Below are 16,931 nucleotides of genomic sequence, written 5' to 3' on the forward strand. Positions count from 1 at the left end.
TATATATATAATAAATAACAACACGGATAAACAAGACCAGCAACAGCACCACAGACCAACAAATCCTAATCCCAGCCCTTTCCCCCCATCGAGCCCAGATTTCCCCTTTCATGCAGTTACATTCGTGACCAGACAGGGACACCGCTCTTTTGGGGAGCCCCGAGACAGCGACCTGTACGGCACCGACCCGCCCCGGCAGCGGGCGGGGAGCAGCGAAGGCAGGCGGATCCCATCGGATCCCATCGGGCAGCGTGGGCCCTCCGTACCCCCCAACAGCCGCAGGGATGGCGACAAGAGGGCAGACCTGGGCAGCAAGGCGGCAGCGTAGCCCCGTCCCGGGAAACGGGAGCCCGCTCTCCACACCACGCGTGACCCTTCACTCTCTCTGCAATCCCCGGCCACACCAAAAGCGTCGGAGATCAACTCCATCCCACAGAGTCTCGGAATCCACTGCAATATCTCCTGAGGTATTTCTGCAATTCCTAAGAAAAATTTCCCCTAGAGAGGGAAGTCACTCCCCAGCCAAGACTTCCAAACTCTCCATTCCCTGGCTGAGCCTTTCGCGTGGTACATGAGATTGCGCGGTCATTTCATTTGTTTGCCCCTATTTGCCTCCCCTCTCTCCCCCTCACCGTTTTTTCTTTCAGGTAGAAGATGACATAAAAAATTGTCTCACCATAAAAACCCAAACATACAACCAACAACAACAACAACACCTTATCCCCAACAATAATAAATTCATCTAACTTCCCCAAGTCACTTGTGCCCATGAGTGACCTCTCCCTGTCCTTACCCGGACCCTGGAGCCTCTCCTTGTGTTCTGTTCCCTGCCCAGCCTCAGTGACAGAGTGATTTTGGTGGCACCAGGCACCCGGCCAGACCCAGCCAATCCCAACAATCCCTGCATTAATTCACTCTACCATTAACCAGCCCCACGGCAGGTCTGGCTACAAGGGGAGGCAGCGAAAGGAATACAAACTGGGAAAAATGGGACACAGTGAGAGGAGAGATGTGCGATTGGGCGAATTCTCCCTCCCCGAACTGCCAGGGGGAGAAGGAGGGAGAATCTGGTGCAAAGTAAAGGGGAGAGGAGAAAGCATAGGGCTGGAGCTGTGGAAGGCAGATGGAGATGGGCATGGGCAGCCGGTGTTTTCCTTTCCAGCTCTGTGGAGTGAATGGGAGCGGTGTAAAATCCGTCAAGAAACAAAGAGGAGAGAGAGCAGGTGGTGGAAACCGCTGACAATTTGGATTCAATTTATCTGTCTGAAGTACAAACGCCAGCAGTCTCCTAGCAGTGACAGATGCCCACCTGTGATGTGTGTGCTCTGCTGCTCCTCTGGCTGCAGCCCGTCAATTAAAACCCCCATAAGCATCTTCCCGGTGGCTGCTTCGCTTTTTGGGGCCATTTATGGCAATTACGCAGGGTTTTTTAAACTTTTTTCTGTTTTTTCGGGATAGAAGGGACCCCCTGGCGGGGACGCCCCCGGGTCAGGTGCCTCCAGGCTGTTTTGAGGCAGGAGGAACCCATTGCAGCAGTGCAAGACAAAGTGGGGAGCGGGATTTACAGAGGGGCCCGGCCGGACCTGGTGGGGCACTCTGCGGGAATGAGAAGACATTGACCCGCATGGGGTCAGTGAGCAGTTTGAAGGGTCTGAGCGTGGAAGGGGCTCACAGCTTCTCGTTGAGACAAAAAAAGATAGTTGGAGAAGCTGGTAAGAGTCGCCTTTGCCCCTGAAAGGAGTTCTACCAAGGTCATTGTCGTGGAAATGGAGGAGAAGAAAAGATAAACGGGGTGGGAGGGGCGACCTTGCAGGAGTTGGATGTTGGCGGAAAACAGTTGTGGAGACCACCTTGCACCAATGAACATGATATTAATTTATTGTATACAATGAATAGGTATAAACTTTGCGAGAAGGTATAAAAGACAGCCTGCTGCTAAAATAAACAGAGCGAAGCCATCTCAAATGCATGGTGTTCTTCTGTGTGTTACCATTGTCTCAACAGTGACTTCCGAGTGCCCCGGGCGAATCAATTGGAGACTGTGCCCTCCTGATCTAAAGAGATGTAAATGTTGATCCTCCTCGGCTCGGGACCTGGCCCCTAACAGCTGACAGGATCCGCAGGCAGAGCTCCATGGTGATAATCTTCGGTCGCGCTTTCCTGCCCAGCTCCGATCTGCTCCGGGAGACCCCAAACCCTCTGCTCTGTCCCAGACTGGCCCCAGCGGTTCCTCCGCTGCTGCAAAACCCGGCCGGTGACGCTGAGGTGCTGCTGCTCGCCGGGAGCGTCACGGCAAAAAATCTTTCTGAAAAGGGTTTTTCAGTGGATGGGAGCGATTTTCCAGGGTTCCTGGGCTCCACAGGTTCTGCAGCTCCTTCAGTCATACGGGGCGGCCGAGAGCGCTCGGTGCAGAGTTGCATTTTTAAATTTTATTTTATTCTTTACCTTTTCTTGCACTCGCACCTCGCCCGTGCCTCGCTGTGACTCCTTCAGAGACCCAGGGGGTGGCGGGGGCACAAACCTGAGCCGAGGGTGGGGAGGGACTCCCGATGGTGGGGCAGGGACCGACTGGGTGTGGAGCTGAGCTGTGACCTTGAAAGGTGTTGCTTGATACTCCGTACTTTACTTTTGGCAATATGAGGTCCTTCAGCAGCAATGTCTCTCCCAGCCACTGGTTTCTGGCTCAGAACCAGCTTGAAACGTGGACAAGAAACCCTAAGTCCCAGCAGAAAAAGCTCTGCCATTACTTTTTATTTTTTCACAGTTTTGGTTTGTTTGTGTGTTTGTTTTTATTTTTATTTCTGAGACATATTTAACTTTTTTTTTTTTCTATAATCCCGTGTTTATTCTCTATCCCCTCACCCACAGCCACTCTGGTGCCATCAGGCCCTGGCTCAAAGGGAAGCCACAAAACCCTCTGGAAATAAAGCCAGTCTGGGGGAAAACCCTACAAGGGGGATTGAATTCCATGGATAGCACTGGCTGAGAGCTGGAGATTCCAAATGCTCCAAGAAGCCAGAGAGAACTGCATGGGCACCTCTGACACTCCCGAGCAGAGTGACCCCTCCCACCCCCCAAAATATGCAGGTTTGGGTCAGCTGAGGAAAAGAGCTGGAAAAAGGGAAAGGGAATGGAGCTTGAGAGGATCCCTCAGCTATCGCCCGGAAAGTAAGGGCTTTCTGCAGGAAAGCCACAGGAAAGTCCTCCAAAAACCAAAAAAATAATGATTAATTTTCTAACTCTTTCCTCTCCTGTTTCCAGAAGGTCCTGGACGAGTCCTGCTGGGAGAAGCCAGGGGTGGGGGTAGACTCAGAGTCTAACTGGGGAGAAAAGTTTAACTGGGGCAAGGAAATGTTTATTGTAGGGAGAAAATGTGAATGGAGGGTATTTGAATGGGAGGGGATGATTTGAATTAGGGAGAGAAAATTAAGCGGGGGAGGAGCCCCGCAGCTCTTGGCTGTGTTCTGAAGGTGCTGCCAGCAGTTCCCCTGCTCCCACTCCCCAGGCTGGGGGTGCAGAGCTGCCGCTGCTCCCCAGGAATGTCACAGGATAGAAACTCCATTCAAGCTTTTATGTTCCCAGTCACTCCCAATAAGATCCCAGTTACCCCCAACATGGTTCCAGTTTCTCCCAGTCATGCCCTGTATGGTTCCTTCCACTCTCAGTCATTCCCAGGAGTCCAGTATGGCCCCAGTAACTTCCAGTATGAACCCAGTCACTCCCAGTCACTCCTTCTAGGATGTCATTTGCCCACATCATGGTCCCAGTTGCTCCAAGCATGATCCCAGTGAGTCCAGTCTCACCCAGTATGATCCCAGTAACTTCCAGACACTCCCAGTATTAGGGGACTGACTCCCAGTCAGGTTTAATCCCTGTTACCCCCATGTAAGAGACAATCCAAAGTTTCCTTCACTTGCCTCACAATTGTCGCAAAGACCCTGAAGACCCCCGACAGGAGTTCTGGCTTGGCTGAGGTGGATGTGGACACTTGCCAAGTGACTGTTTGCAGGTGCACTCGCTGTATTTCTACAGAACACTGCATTTGAGCCGGTTGTGACAAGCGGTGGCTTGTCCCTCATGCCTGCACCTGCTTCACAGACCAAGGGGTCTCTTCACAATGGCCCATCAGTCTTCCCAACCTTCTGGCCAGATGTCACTGGCTTTGGCTAAAGACTATATAAACTGTAACATTTTTGGGATGACTTTGGTTAATTCCCATGCAGAATGGCGAATCCATGTGGCTGGACCATTGAGGGTCTTGTCTCAGATGATGGTAGCTATTCCCCTTTTCCCTCTTTTTCTTTCTATCCTTTATTTCCTTTCTGTCCCCTCTATCGCATTTGCTGTTGGTACCACAACAAAGGTGCATTTGTTATGATTAAACTGATGGTCCCTTGCTGTTTGCCTTTTTGCACTTTTGGGATGGATTAATGAACCATCACGACACCCCGCATGAGTGGATCGTTACACCCCAGTATGATCCCAGCAGAATATCTGGGGGGTCCGCAGGGGTCAGGACCCCCCAAAACCTCTCACAGACACCCCAAGCCCCTCCAGGCACCCTCCCAGTTGCCTGTCTCCGTCCCAAAACCCCCAAACCCTCTCCTAGTCCCTTTCCAGCCCCACAAGGACTCACCAAGACCCCTCCCAGTCCCTTCCCTGCATAAATACCCTCATTCCAACACCCACTTTTGCATCCCATATCTCATTCCAGTCCCCCCAGGCTTACTCAAATCCCTCCCAGTTACACCCAGCACCTCCAAATTCCCTCCAATTCTCATCAGGACACCCAGAACCCCATCCCATCCTCCCCAACATCCTTTAACCTCCTTCTCAGCCCTTCCACACCCCCCAGCCCCTCTCCCAGTTTAAGCCAGGCTATCTCAAATATCTCAGTTACTACCAGCAGAACCCAATCCCCCTCCCAGTCCCCCCAGTGCCTCCCCCCTGTCCCTGGTGCTGTGAGGGCCGGGCTGTGCCCCAGTGCTGACTCAGGGGTGCTCCAGGCTGACATGCTCCACCTGACAAGTGTAGGTGACCCTGCCCTGGGAGTGGGGGGGGTTTCCAGCAGCACCAGGAGCTGATGGGTCCAGTCCCCGTTGGGGACCACATTGGTGGCCACCACAGAGAGCTCCTGCTGGCCCTGGAACCACTTCAGCTGGGTGTGGCCAGGGTAGAAATCCACCACGGACCAGAGTAGGCAGCTGGGACCAAGCTAGGAGCTCGAGGGTTCCAGTGAGATGGACACACTGGGGAGCACTAGGAGAGAGTGGGGACACACTGGGATCAGTGGGGGAGGGCACTGGGAGAGACAGGAGAGGGCTGGTGTGGCATTGAGAGGGACTCGGAGTGCACTGCGAGGACTGCGGGAGCACTGAGAGCGAGCAGAATGGAATGGGGGGCACTGGGAGAGAGGATGGAGGTCTCAGAGTGAAATGAGAAGGACTGGGAGGGAGTTTGTGGACACTGGGAGGGACTGTGGTGGCACTGCTATGATCTGTGAACCCATCCCACGGCCAGCAGCCTCCTCACACTGCTGCAGCCCCAGGGGTCACTCTGCCACAGGGTCAATCCTGCCAGGACAGCTGGCTCCAGGGGGAGCCCCTCTGGCCATGGGGCTCCATGAGGTCACAGCCTCCTCTCAGGCATCCCCCTGTGCCAGGGGGCTGCTCCAGGGGCTGTGGGGGCAATCTCTGCACCCTGGGGATCTCTGCATCCAGCACCTCCATCTTTAGAACCACCAGGGATTGGCTCTGCTGGACACTCAGGATGCTTCCAGCAGCTTATCTCAGAGCCCACCCCACTACCACAACCAGTCTGTGCAAACCAAATACATCCCAAAAAATGGGGTCCCAGATATCCAAGAACTCAGATGCACCCCAGAATGGGATGGAGGTGTTCAGGGACTCAGCTGCACCCAGAAATGAGGCCCCAGGTGAGGATGTTCTCTGCTTGGCTGAGCCCTGCCTGAGGGCTGGGGCTGAAGCAAGGGGGGACAACCTCCTCCAGCAAGAATGTCCCACAAATGGGGGAGCCCCACAAGATCCTCAGACCTCCCGAGGCTGGGCTGGTCTTCCTGGATGCAAGTAGGCACCAAAACTGCTCCATCCCTGCCCTCTGCAACTGGAGAGGAAATAAATGAAAAGGCCCAGGAGCTGAGAAGGAATGGGAGAGATCCTGCCCTGAGCATTGGCATGGGTATAATAGACCCAGCCTGGGCACAGGGAGTGGATTTATTACCAACCAAATCACAGCAGGACAAGGAGAAGGGAAAGAAATCCCTCCAACACCTTCCACATATCCGACAGGGATCACCCAGAACAGGGATCACCAGGGCTCTTCCCAAGGGGTTGCTGAGGATCATCCAACGTGGATTCTCCTTGGTGGGTGGAGCTGGAGCAGCGCACGAAGCTCTTCCTGCATTCGGAGCACTCGTAGGGCCTCTCCCCAGTGTGGAGGCGCCAGTTCAGGAGGAGGCTTGAGTTGTGCTTGAAGCCCTTCCCGCAGCCGGGGCAGCGGAAGGGCCTCTCCTCGATGTGAATGCGCTGGTGCAGGAGGAGACGGGATGACCTCAGAAACCGCTTCCCACACTGGGGACACTCGTAGGGCCTCTCCCCGGTGTGCAGCATCTGGTGTTCCCTCAGGCTGGAGCTCCGCCTGAAGCTCTTCCCACATTCCAAGCAGGTGTGGGGCCGTTCCCCAGTGTGCATCCTGCTGTGGCTGATGAGGTTGAAGCTCTTGCTGAAGCCCTTCCCACATTCCCCACACTTGTAGGGCTTTTCCCCCATGTGGATCACCTGGTGCTCCCTCAGATGGGAGCTGTACCTGAAGCCCTTCCCACATTCCAAGCACTTGTGTGGCTTCTCGCCAGCCTTAGGCTTCTCCTTCACCAGCTCCGAGCTCTGGCTGGATCTCTCGCCGCCTTCCTGGCACAGGGCATGTCCCTCCTTCCCACAGCTCCCTCGGCAGGCTTTGCAGACCCTCCTTGTGAGGAACCTCTGGGCCTTTTCCTCCATCCACCCAAGGCTTGGCAATGACAAATCCTGGTTTGGGGAAAAAACAAGGGGTGAGAGCCTTGGGCTGGGGGTTCCTCCTGCAGAAGTACATCGCTGGAAGTCTTCAGGAGTCCAAACAAAAAATCTGTGAAGCACCAAGATTCAGCTCCCAAAATAACCCTCATAGGAGATCCACCTCTCTTGTCTCTCCAGTCTGAGGTTTGGTCGTTTCCATTCCTTGAGCTGATAGGGGTCCCGTGGCTCCTGGGGTTTCCCCTCTCTGGGGTCTTGCTTACAGATGACCATGGGGGTTTTGCTTACAGATGACCATGGGTTTTCCCAGTGGTTCCTGACTCTCTGCTCCAGGATTCCAGGGGTCCCCACACTCCAGGCTCTTCCCTCCCCACTTCAGGCTGCCAGATCTCACACAATTCTAGAATCACCCCTCTGACTTTTTCCCATTCTAGGGATCTGGGGGTTCCACTCCACTGCTCTTCTGGAGGAGTCCCCAAGACTGATGTCCTCCCCCTACCAGTACCTGGTGATTGCCATGAGGACCCCCAAATATCCCCCAAAGGGTGATTTAAGACTCAGCCTTGGGGTCCTGCAAGATCCAAATATGCCCCCAAAAACCAAACACTCCCAAGGACCACAAAGGTATTTGGGTCTCTATTCTGGAATCTGAAAACTCTAAACATTCTCCCTAGAGGAACTCCTCTGGAAGACTCCCTGCTACACCAGTAGGATGGAAACTTGTGCTTCTCCTTCTGCTGCTCTTCCTGCCCCACCTCCTCCTTGACCACACTGGATGCCCCTTTCCCACCCCCTTCTGCCCCATGGCTGCCACAGCATCAGCTGCTGGGTGTGGGGAACAGCCCCACAAGGTCGTTTGGGGATCCCCCCAGTGCGGATCCATCCCCTCCCACAGCAATGGGGAATTGCTTCAGGGATTGAATGATGGGGACACAAAGGGACCACCATGAGAACCTCTTTCCTGTTGTCCCTCCTCCCGTTATCCACCTCTCCCATCCCTTTTCCATCATTGTCTCTAAATCCCAGCTCCCCTACGGCTCAATTTGGGGGTGACCCAGTCCCCTCTCTCACTCCATCTAGGTGTCCTAAATGCCCTTTTATGGCTTCTCCCCCTCTTTCCTGTCATGTTGAAAGGAGTAAGATGGAAGTGTCTGTACAAAGAGGTGGTGTGAATATCCTCCAAGATAGGGCAAGGAGTTTGTAGATAAGGAAGTGACAGGAGAAACCATCAGTGTCAGAAAATGTTATTAATCAACAGGAAATGCTGCTCAGCTAAAGTCCAGGTAAATTCCAGAACTGTGTGAAGAACAAAGATTTAACAGAGACATGAATATAGTATTGTTTACAAAAGGGGAGAATGTTGAGGCAGTTTGCACATTCCCCCAGAGATAATTAAGGACATGGACACCCAGGGAGGCAATAAGGGAAGTGGAGAAGGGATTTCGAGAACAGGGGATGGATGGTGTTGGTGTGGTGGGAAGGGCCTGGGTGAAGGGGAGCGTGCAGCAATATGATTAAGGCAAGAAGCAGCAGAGGAACCTGTATGAGAAGAAAAAAAAAGATGTAAAAGAGAAGGAAGATAAAAATACAAAGGATTGAGATTCTTTACAGCACCTTCCTCCGTCTTATACTCAAAATAAGTCAGCTGCAGGTCCTTTCTAGGCCCGGTTTCCCAGACAGGAAAAGCAGGAGGTCAGGACGCCAGGGGTTTCTCTGCGGTGGCAGCAGCAGCACCGGGCGCAGAGGTGCGGCACCGGGAGCACGGGCTGGGGCCTGTGGGGAGCTGCGGGGCCGGGCCGGGGCTGTGGGGCAGCCGGGGCTCAGCGCCGGGCGCTGCCTGACCCCACCAGCCCCGGGCAGGGCCGGCAGTGGCCCCCGGCCCCCAGGAGGCTGCGGGACGCCCCGGCCGCTGCCCGGCCCCGGGGAGCTGCCGGCCCTGCCCGCCGGGGGGGCCGCCTTTGGACACTGCGGCAGGACAGGCACCGGCTCTGCCACACGGGCTGGGCAGGGACCCTGAGCACAGGGGGGAACACAAAGGAACAGCTGGGAAATGCAGAGTGCACATGGAAGGATCAGGATTTGCTGTTCAGGATTTGCTTTGGGTCCCTGCAGAAAGGAAAGGTTTTGCAGAAAGCTCAGCAGCTCTCAGAGGATGAGCACCCACAGGCAGTGACCGGGGCTGCAGGAGTGGCACAAGAAGGCCCTGCAGCACTTGGGCACAAAGGCACAGCAGCTGAAGGCAAGAAGGGATGAGCAAAAGGCCAAGCTGAAGGCAAAGGCCATGGCAGAGTTCCCACAGCCCTGAGGGATCAACCCCAGGGCCCAAGGGGGCCCCAGCACCCAGGGCATGACGGGGTCGGCCACAAGCACCTGGCAGAGGCATTGCCCTCCTGGCCAGGGCAGAGCCCACCCAAACAGCCCCTGGGAAGGAGTCAGGGCTCCAGCTGCAGCCCACAAGGACACTGCAAGCACAGACAGCAGCACCCTCAGCAGGAGCAAGTCCACCCCTGCATGGACATGGATTGGCAGGGCTGTCACAGCTCCCATCCCACCGGGGCACCACAATGGAGCCCTTGAGAACATTCAGGGTGGCTCTGAATCAAGAGGCCTCTCCTGATGGACGCAGGGGCCTCTCAATCTCCTTTGAATCTCAGATGTAAGGGGGGAAGATTGTCAAGAAGTTGTTTGATCATTCAGGAGCTAAGGGGGAAAAATGAGCAGGTGAGTATTCTTCAACCACTATTAGTAGATGTGGGAGACAGAATTGAAATGCATGGATTTCTACTTCCTCCTGATTGTGATCATTATTTACCTGGGAAGGGATTTGATGGCGAATGTGGAAATACAGATTTATATTCTAAAAGGTAAAGCAGAGGCTAATGCTGTACCTTTGACTCAGATAAGTGGCAAAGCCAGTGCCGAAGTGAACACAGAGGTGTGGGCAGCCGCAGGAAAAGAGGGAAAATTTGATGTGGAGCCTCTCCAAATTACTTTGAAGCAACCAGGACAAGTGGTGTCTAAAAGCAACACCCTGTTCCAGGGGAGGGAAGGAAGGGCTCACAGCCTGGTATTGAGTCCCTGTTAAAGGCAGGGCCCTTGGAGCCAGGGATGTCTCCCTACAGCACTCCTAACCTGCCAGTCAAGAAAATGGATGGCTGGACACGAGGAAAACAGAATTTTCAAGTGTTAAAATGAAGTTTAACTGCGGCTGCTGACCTGGCCCTCCTAGACAGGAAAAAAGAATTTGAATTGTATGTGGATATTAAACAGGGCCATGCCAAAGGAATTCTTCTGCTAAAATGTTTCACCCGTGGCCAGAGCGGCCTCATTGTCTGCAGAATTCACCTTTAGGCTTCATTTTTAAAAACCAGAAGAGCTTTAAAGATGACCTTTAAACTGGTAAACAGTTAATATTGTATTGTTAAAAGTAGCTTTTGGCCACACATGAATCACAGAATGGCTTCCCAGGAAAAGAAGATTCCTTCCAGGCAGCCAGCAGAGGAGCTTTAGAAATGCAAATTAAACTGCTGGGGCAAAGTGGGAACAATGTTCCTCGGTCTCTTGCCTGAGGCAGGAATTGGCTGATTCCCTCTGCCCCTCACCCCATGCTCTGCCTGCTTGCACAGATGGAATTTGCACTGCTAAAGGCAGAGCCCATGGTGAGCATATCTGACTCTGCAACAGAAATGGCTGAAGCTGCAGAGGGAAACAGCAAATAAAGAATGTCATAAAAACTAAAATAAGTGGGGGGGAATCATCCCTCTGTCCACTCCAACATGTGCTGTCACTGTCTATGTTATACAGGGTGTATTAGAGCACTGGAGTTTTTTTTCTACCAAAAGTACAGAGAAATCAGTTGGAATCCAAACATTTGATTATTTAATTAGAGAAAAGCAGTCAAGTGATGCAGCCCTGGCTGGAGGCAGCACCCAGAAATGGGGAAAAGATGAATGGCCACCAGAAAAAATCCTACAACACCATGGACCAGCCCCTGGGAACCCTAAGGAACTCATATCAGGAGACAGAGAACCCATTTATCATTTCAAAGGCATCATTAGATGACAAGCTGTTCTCCTAATAAGAACCAACCAGACAGCTCCAGCTCCTGACCTTCCTGCTGACCAATCCACTGAAATGAGGAACACAACATTTCACCATGGGATGGGATCAGATTATCTTATAGCAGAAAAAGGAGGAGTTTGTGGAAAATTAAATGGCTGAAACTGTTGCTTGCAAAGAGATTATAAAGGAAAAGTGGTGAAACAGATAAGAAAGGAAATAAGAAAGCAGCTCATGTTCCAGCCAAACTTGGAAAGGATGGGAATAGGACACGGTTTTGTGGTTCCCTAGCAGACCACAGATTAAATGATTGCTGTTTCTCCTCTTATGTTTTACAGCAAATCTCATCTGTCTAGAATGGGACATGGGCATGAATGGAGATGTGGGGACAATGACAGGGATGGAAACATGGCGGGGAGACAGCCATGGGTGAGGACATGGTGGGACATGGGCAGTGACAAGTGGGGACACAGCCATGGCCGGTGCCATGGGAGGAACTTGCAGGGGATGAGGGGGATGCTGGGTTTGAGGGAGTTGAGGGTTCCTGGGCAGGACTTGGATCCTGCTGAGGCCTTTGGGGAGCCCAGGCCAAGCGGCTCCGGCTGCACTGGGAGACCCTGGCGGAGGTTCTGGGGCAGCTGCTCAAGGACCCCTGACCTGGAGCCCGAGCTGGGCACTGGGCCCCTGGAAGGGGATGAACGTCCTTGTCCCTAGGAGGGAAATCCCAGCACCCCCAGGGTGTCGGGGACAGCTGAGGGGCTACAACAGGGAGGGGAAAGCCTGACACAGCTGTCCCCCTCCTAAGCTACATCCCAAAAGTCCCAAAACTCAGGGATTCCTCCCAGGAGAAAGCAGCCAGGAGGGATGTGAATTGAGAGAAAGAGGATGTGTGACTGAGCAGGAGTGGTCTGGAACCCCCAAACCCAAGCACGGAAGAGGGGGTTGGGGATTTATGGGATGGTTGGGAAAGGGCAAGAGAATGGGGGAATAGAGGGGGCTGGGACCTCCAAAGAGTGGGGCAGGGTGCTGGAAAGTCCAAATTGTGTTGGATCTGTAGATTTGGGGAACAAGAAACAGGGGGAGAGGGGAGGGAAAGGTGCGATTGAGATTGAAGAAGCATGGTTCCCTGTCTAGCAGCACTCGTTCCATTGAGCAATTTCCTGCGGCTTGGGGTGGGGGTCCTCGCAGATTCGCACTGCTGGGAGTCCCCAAGCCCTCTGCCCATCCCAGCGAGTCCGTGTCGCTGGGGCCCTCGAGCTTCCAGCTCGGCCCCGGCTGCCCTTTCTGTTCTACCCTTTCCACACCCAGCTGAGGTGGTTCCAGGGCCAGCAGAAGCTCTCAGTTGTGGCCACCGACGTGGGGGGACTGGACCCACCAGCTCCTGGTGCTGCTGGAAACCCCCCCAGCATGGGGTCACCTGCAGCTGCCAGGTGGAGCACCCCTGAGCCGGCACTGGGGCACGGCCCGGCCCCCACACACCGGCAGGGGCTGGGAGGATAGGGAGGGGAATTGGAGTCCTGAAGTTAACTGGGAGCCTTTCACTGAGAACCCCTTCCCCCTGTCCCACCTCCCCCTATCCCCCTCTCCCACCCCTTTCCACCGGGTCCCGTCCAAGCCCCGCTCACCCGAGAGCTCCTCGCCTGCAGCCGAAGGATGGAGGAGGAGGAGGAGGAGCGGGAGGAAGAGGAGGGGTAGAGGAGGAGCAGGAGCAGGAAGAGGAGCGGCCGGAGGAGGCTCCACGTGCGTCCTTCGCTCGCTGGATCTGCGGCTCCTTCGCGCTGGGAGCATCGCCCCCTGCATCCCGCAGGGGACCGGGGAGGGCGACCTCGCTCCGAATATCTTGGGCGGTCCCGGCAGGGTTTTTTTTTAAGGAGGGAGGGATATTTGGAGCTCACCCGAAGTATCTTTTGGGGGTCTCTGTTTCTTTTTATTCGGGACGGGGCGGGCGGAGCGATGTTTGGATCTTGTAGGAGTCCAAAGCTGACACGAAATCCCCTTTGGGTGGATACTGCGGGGATCCTGGGAGGTGTTTTTTTTGGGGATGTCGCGGTGCGGCTGCCGGGTGGGTGGGGGATGGAGGTCCCTGGAACCACGTGCCGGCAGCAGAAAGGGGAGTGGAGTCCCTACCCTGAAATGGGGGCCTGGGGAGGGGGGACCCCGACAGCCGGGCGTGAAGGGAGCCTGAAGAAGGAGCAGCCCAGAGAAGGGATGAGCCTGGAGTGGGGGACACCCTGGGACACCAAAGTGGGAATCCCAGAGAGAGGGAACCCCCTAGACTCCCGTCACCTCGGAGCAGAGAGTCAGAGGAGGAGGGACCCCTGGGACCCCAAAACCCTCGGCATCCCTTAGTGCAACCCCAGAGAGGGGTGGACCCCTGGGACTCTCATCAGCCCAGAGAAGTGGGACTCCCAGAACCCCAGCGTGGGGGGATCCCTGGGAAACTTGGAGCAGGCAGAGATTCTGCAGAGGAGGAACCTCCTCCCGTACATAGGCAGGACCCGAAGCATCCACAAGGGGAAACCCCAGGGAGGGGTTTTTTCCTCTGAGTCTTGATGTTTTGGAGGTTTTTGTGGACACGAGATATCTTCTAGAGATGGACTTCTAGAGATGGACTCAGGCAGGAGGAACCTCCAGGCCAATGTGCTCACCCCTTGTTTTTCCTTCAAAACCAGACTTCTTATTCCCAAGGCTTGGCCAAATGGAGGAGGAGGAGGCAGTGAGGAAGATGCTCCAGACACCCAGGCAGCTGAAGAGGAAGTCACTGCCCCTTTTCCCCTCTCTCCTGCTCCATCTCCCAGCCCAGTATGGCCCCCAGCTGTAGGACAACCTCTCTGCCAGTGCTGTTCTGCCAGGGATGGACTGGGGGGATCCCCTTCCCTCTGGCATGGAGTCAAATCCCATCTTCTCCTTGTCCTTCCTCTCCTTGCTCATTTTCCTTTCTTCTTCCCCTCCCTCCTTCCTTCCTTCCTTCCTTCCTTCCTTCCTTCCTTCCTTCCTTCCTTCCTTCCTTCCTTCCTTCCTTCCTTCCTTCCTTCCTTCCTTCCTTCCTTCCTTCCTTCCTCTCCCTTTTTTGTTCTTGTTCCTTCCTCTCCTTTTGCCTTTTCCTTCTTCCTTCCTCCCTTTGTCCTTCATGCCCCCAGCACTGAGCTGCAGACAGAGACCAGGGTGGAAAAATCTCCACAGCAGAACTTTGTGGAAGAAGCCATTTTGAGCAGCTCCAAGGGGCAGGAATCCAACAGGGAGGAAATGCCAAAGGGATGCCCCACAAGGAGGGGCTCCAAAACCAGCCCAGTGTGCTCTAAGTAGCAAAGATCTCCCCACTGCTTCATCCAGAAATCCACTCTGGTGGTCCATGAGCAGCTTCACACCAGGGAGAAACCCTACATGTACTTGGAATGTGGGAAGAGCTTCAGCCACACCTCCCATCCACCAAGTACACATGGGGGAATGGCCCTACAAGTGCTTGGAATGTGGGAAGAGCTTCAACTGCAGCTCCTAGCTCATCCCCCACATGTGCCAGCACACAGGGGAATGGCCCTAGAGTCTGGGGAATGTGGGAAGAGCTTCAGCCTGAGCTCAGTCCTAGTCCAGCACCAGAAGATACACTCAGGGGAACAGCCTTACAAGTGCTTCAAGGGTGGGAAGAGCTTCTGCCACAGATCCAGCCTGATCGACCACTAGAAGACCCACAGTGAGGAATGGCCCTACAAGTGTCCCAGATGTGGGAAGGGGTTTAAGAACAGGTAAAATCTCCTCATGCATCAGCAAACGCACATGGAGTAGAGGCCCTTCCACTGCCCTGACTGCAGGAATGGCTTCAACCACAACTCCACCCTCACCATCCACTGGCACATCCACACCGGAGAGAGGCCCTATGAGCGTCCTGAATGTGGGAATGGCTTCTATCAGAGCTCTGCCTTGGCTTCACACAAATGGACCCACCTGTAAGGGAAACCCTGCAAGTGCTGCAAGTGAAGGAAGAGCTTCTTGCGCTGCTCCAACTCCATTCCCCATGGGAGGATTTGCGTTGGCTGATCCCCAGTGATCCCTGTTGTGCAGAGCCCTGATTACCCCTATTTTAGGTGAACTCTTTTGAGAAGACACATGTCTGGTGGTCTCCACATCCTCCTGATTCCCTCTGGGCATCTGGGTGAAGGAAGGGAGGGACAGGGACATCCATCAGGGCTCAGAACGATATCAGGAATTCATCGGGAAGAGTGGATTTGTTGACTTTCAACCCTAAAAGTCTCAGCTCTTCCATCCAATCCTTTTTTCCTGTGGCATCAAGCAACATTGGATGGTCTTGGAGGTATTTTCCTACCTCAGTGGTTTCATTATTCTGATTCTTTATGACCCACAGGTGTCTTCCAAAGGCAAATGGTGATGGACTGGGGCAAAGACCAAGATTTGGGGTGGAAACCCCTCCAACAAAGGCTTTTCCCTCCACTGAACCCAACCCTACAGATACTCTCATGATGCTGACAAGTAACTCCTTTTTTTTTGAGTTTGATTTTATTTCATCCATTTTTATCCCCTACAAACACATAAAATTGTCATAAAAATAAAGAAATTGATTTTACTCTCATCTGGGGAGAAAATGTAGGGCTTGGGAGGATTTGGGGGTGTTTATAGGAATTGGAGGAGTGTTTTCCCTAAAACTGGGGCCACACAGGCTGGGATCACAGAATCACAATTAACCAGCTTGGAAAAGACCCCTGAGATCAAGTCCAGCCTATAACCCAACACCACCCTGTCACCCTGACCACGGCACTGAGTGCTGCATCCAGTTTTAAACAGCTCCAGGGACAGTGACTCTACCACCTCCCTGTGCAGCCCATCCCAATTTCCAATCACACTTCCTCTTAATAACTTCCTAATGTCCAGCCTGAACCTCTCCAGTGCAGCTCCAGGTGGTGTTCTCCTGTCCCGTCACTGTTCCCTGGGAGCAGAGCCCCACCCCACCTGGCTGCCTCATTCTGTCAGGGACTTGCAGATAGTGATGAGGTCTCCCCTGAGCCTGCTCTTCTCCAGGATAAACACCCCCAGCTCCCTCAGCTGCTTCTCACAGGACTTGTGTTCCAGACCCTTCAGCAGCCTTGCTGCCCTTCTCTGGCCGTGTTCCAGCATCTCAAGATCCTTCCTAAACTGGGGGCTCAGGACTGGACGCAACACTCAAGGTGCTGCCCAAGCAGTGCCCAGCACAGGGGAAGAATCACAGCCCTGCTCCTGCTGGCCACACCATTCCTGATCCAGGCCAGGAGCCATTGGCCTTCTTGGCCCCCTGGGCACAAGGCTAGTTCATGTCCAGCCTGCTGTCCCTCAGTCCCTGCAGGTCCCTTTCTGCCTGGCTGCTGTCCAGCCACTCTGTCCCCAGCCTGTAGTACTGCAGTGGTTGCTGTGGCCAAAGTGCCGGACACAGAATTTTAACTTGTTAAACCTCACCTTGTTGGATTCATGCCTTGGATCCAGCCTGTCCAGGTCTCTCTGCGGAGCCCTCCTGCCCTCTGACAGATCCACACTCACACTCAGTTTGGTGTCATCTCCATTTTCTGCTGCTCAAAAGAAGCAGTTAAATTGGTCAATAAGTTCTGTTTTTTTCCTCCTCCTGGTAATTTTTTTAATTTTATTTGACACCCTAGAGGCAACTTCTGTGATGGCCTCTATAAATTGATTCTATTTCAACAACACCAGCAACAGGGTTGTGAATGTGAGCACTGTGAATGTAGCCTGTGTGGCTTTAATTGTCCTCAGCTTAGTGCTCAGGCACTTGTGAGCATTTAAAAATCTGCTAATAATGAGTCCTGTTACAAAAATACTGAGTCCCCCATCATGAAAGTACCATGG

The 16,931-nt window shown here is 53.9% G+C and overlaps 1 long non-coding RNA gene across 2 annotated transcripts; it reads left to right on the forward strand.

Moving 5' to 3' along the window:
* Positions 1-2,056: 2,056 nt before the first annotated feature.
* Positions 2,057-15,672, forward strand: LOC116184759 (uncharacterized). Of its 2 annotated transcripts, none has more exons than XR_013341249.1 (2): positions 2,057-2,136; positions 15,448-15,672. It is a non-coding gene; the product is annotated as an uncharacterized LOC116184759 (long non-coding RNA). The 2 variants fall into 2 exon arrangements; XR_004149463.2 differs by lacking the exon at positions 2,057-2,136 and adding an exon at positions 11,429-11,516.
* The last annotated feature ends 1,259 nt before the right edge of the window (positions 15,673-16,931 follow it).

Source organism: Lonchura striata, chromosome 29 (assembly GCF_046129695.1).
Source record: "Lonchura striata isolate bLonStr1 chromosome 29, bLonStr1.mat, whole genome shotgun sequence".
Lineage (NCBI taxonomy): Eukaryota > Metazoa > Chordata > Aves > Passeriformes > Estrildidae > Lonchura > Lonchura striata.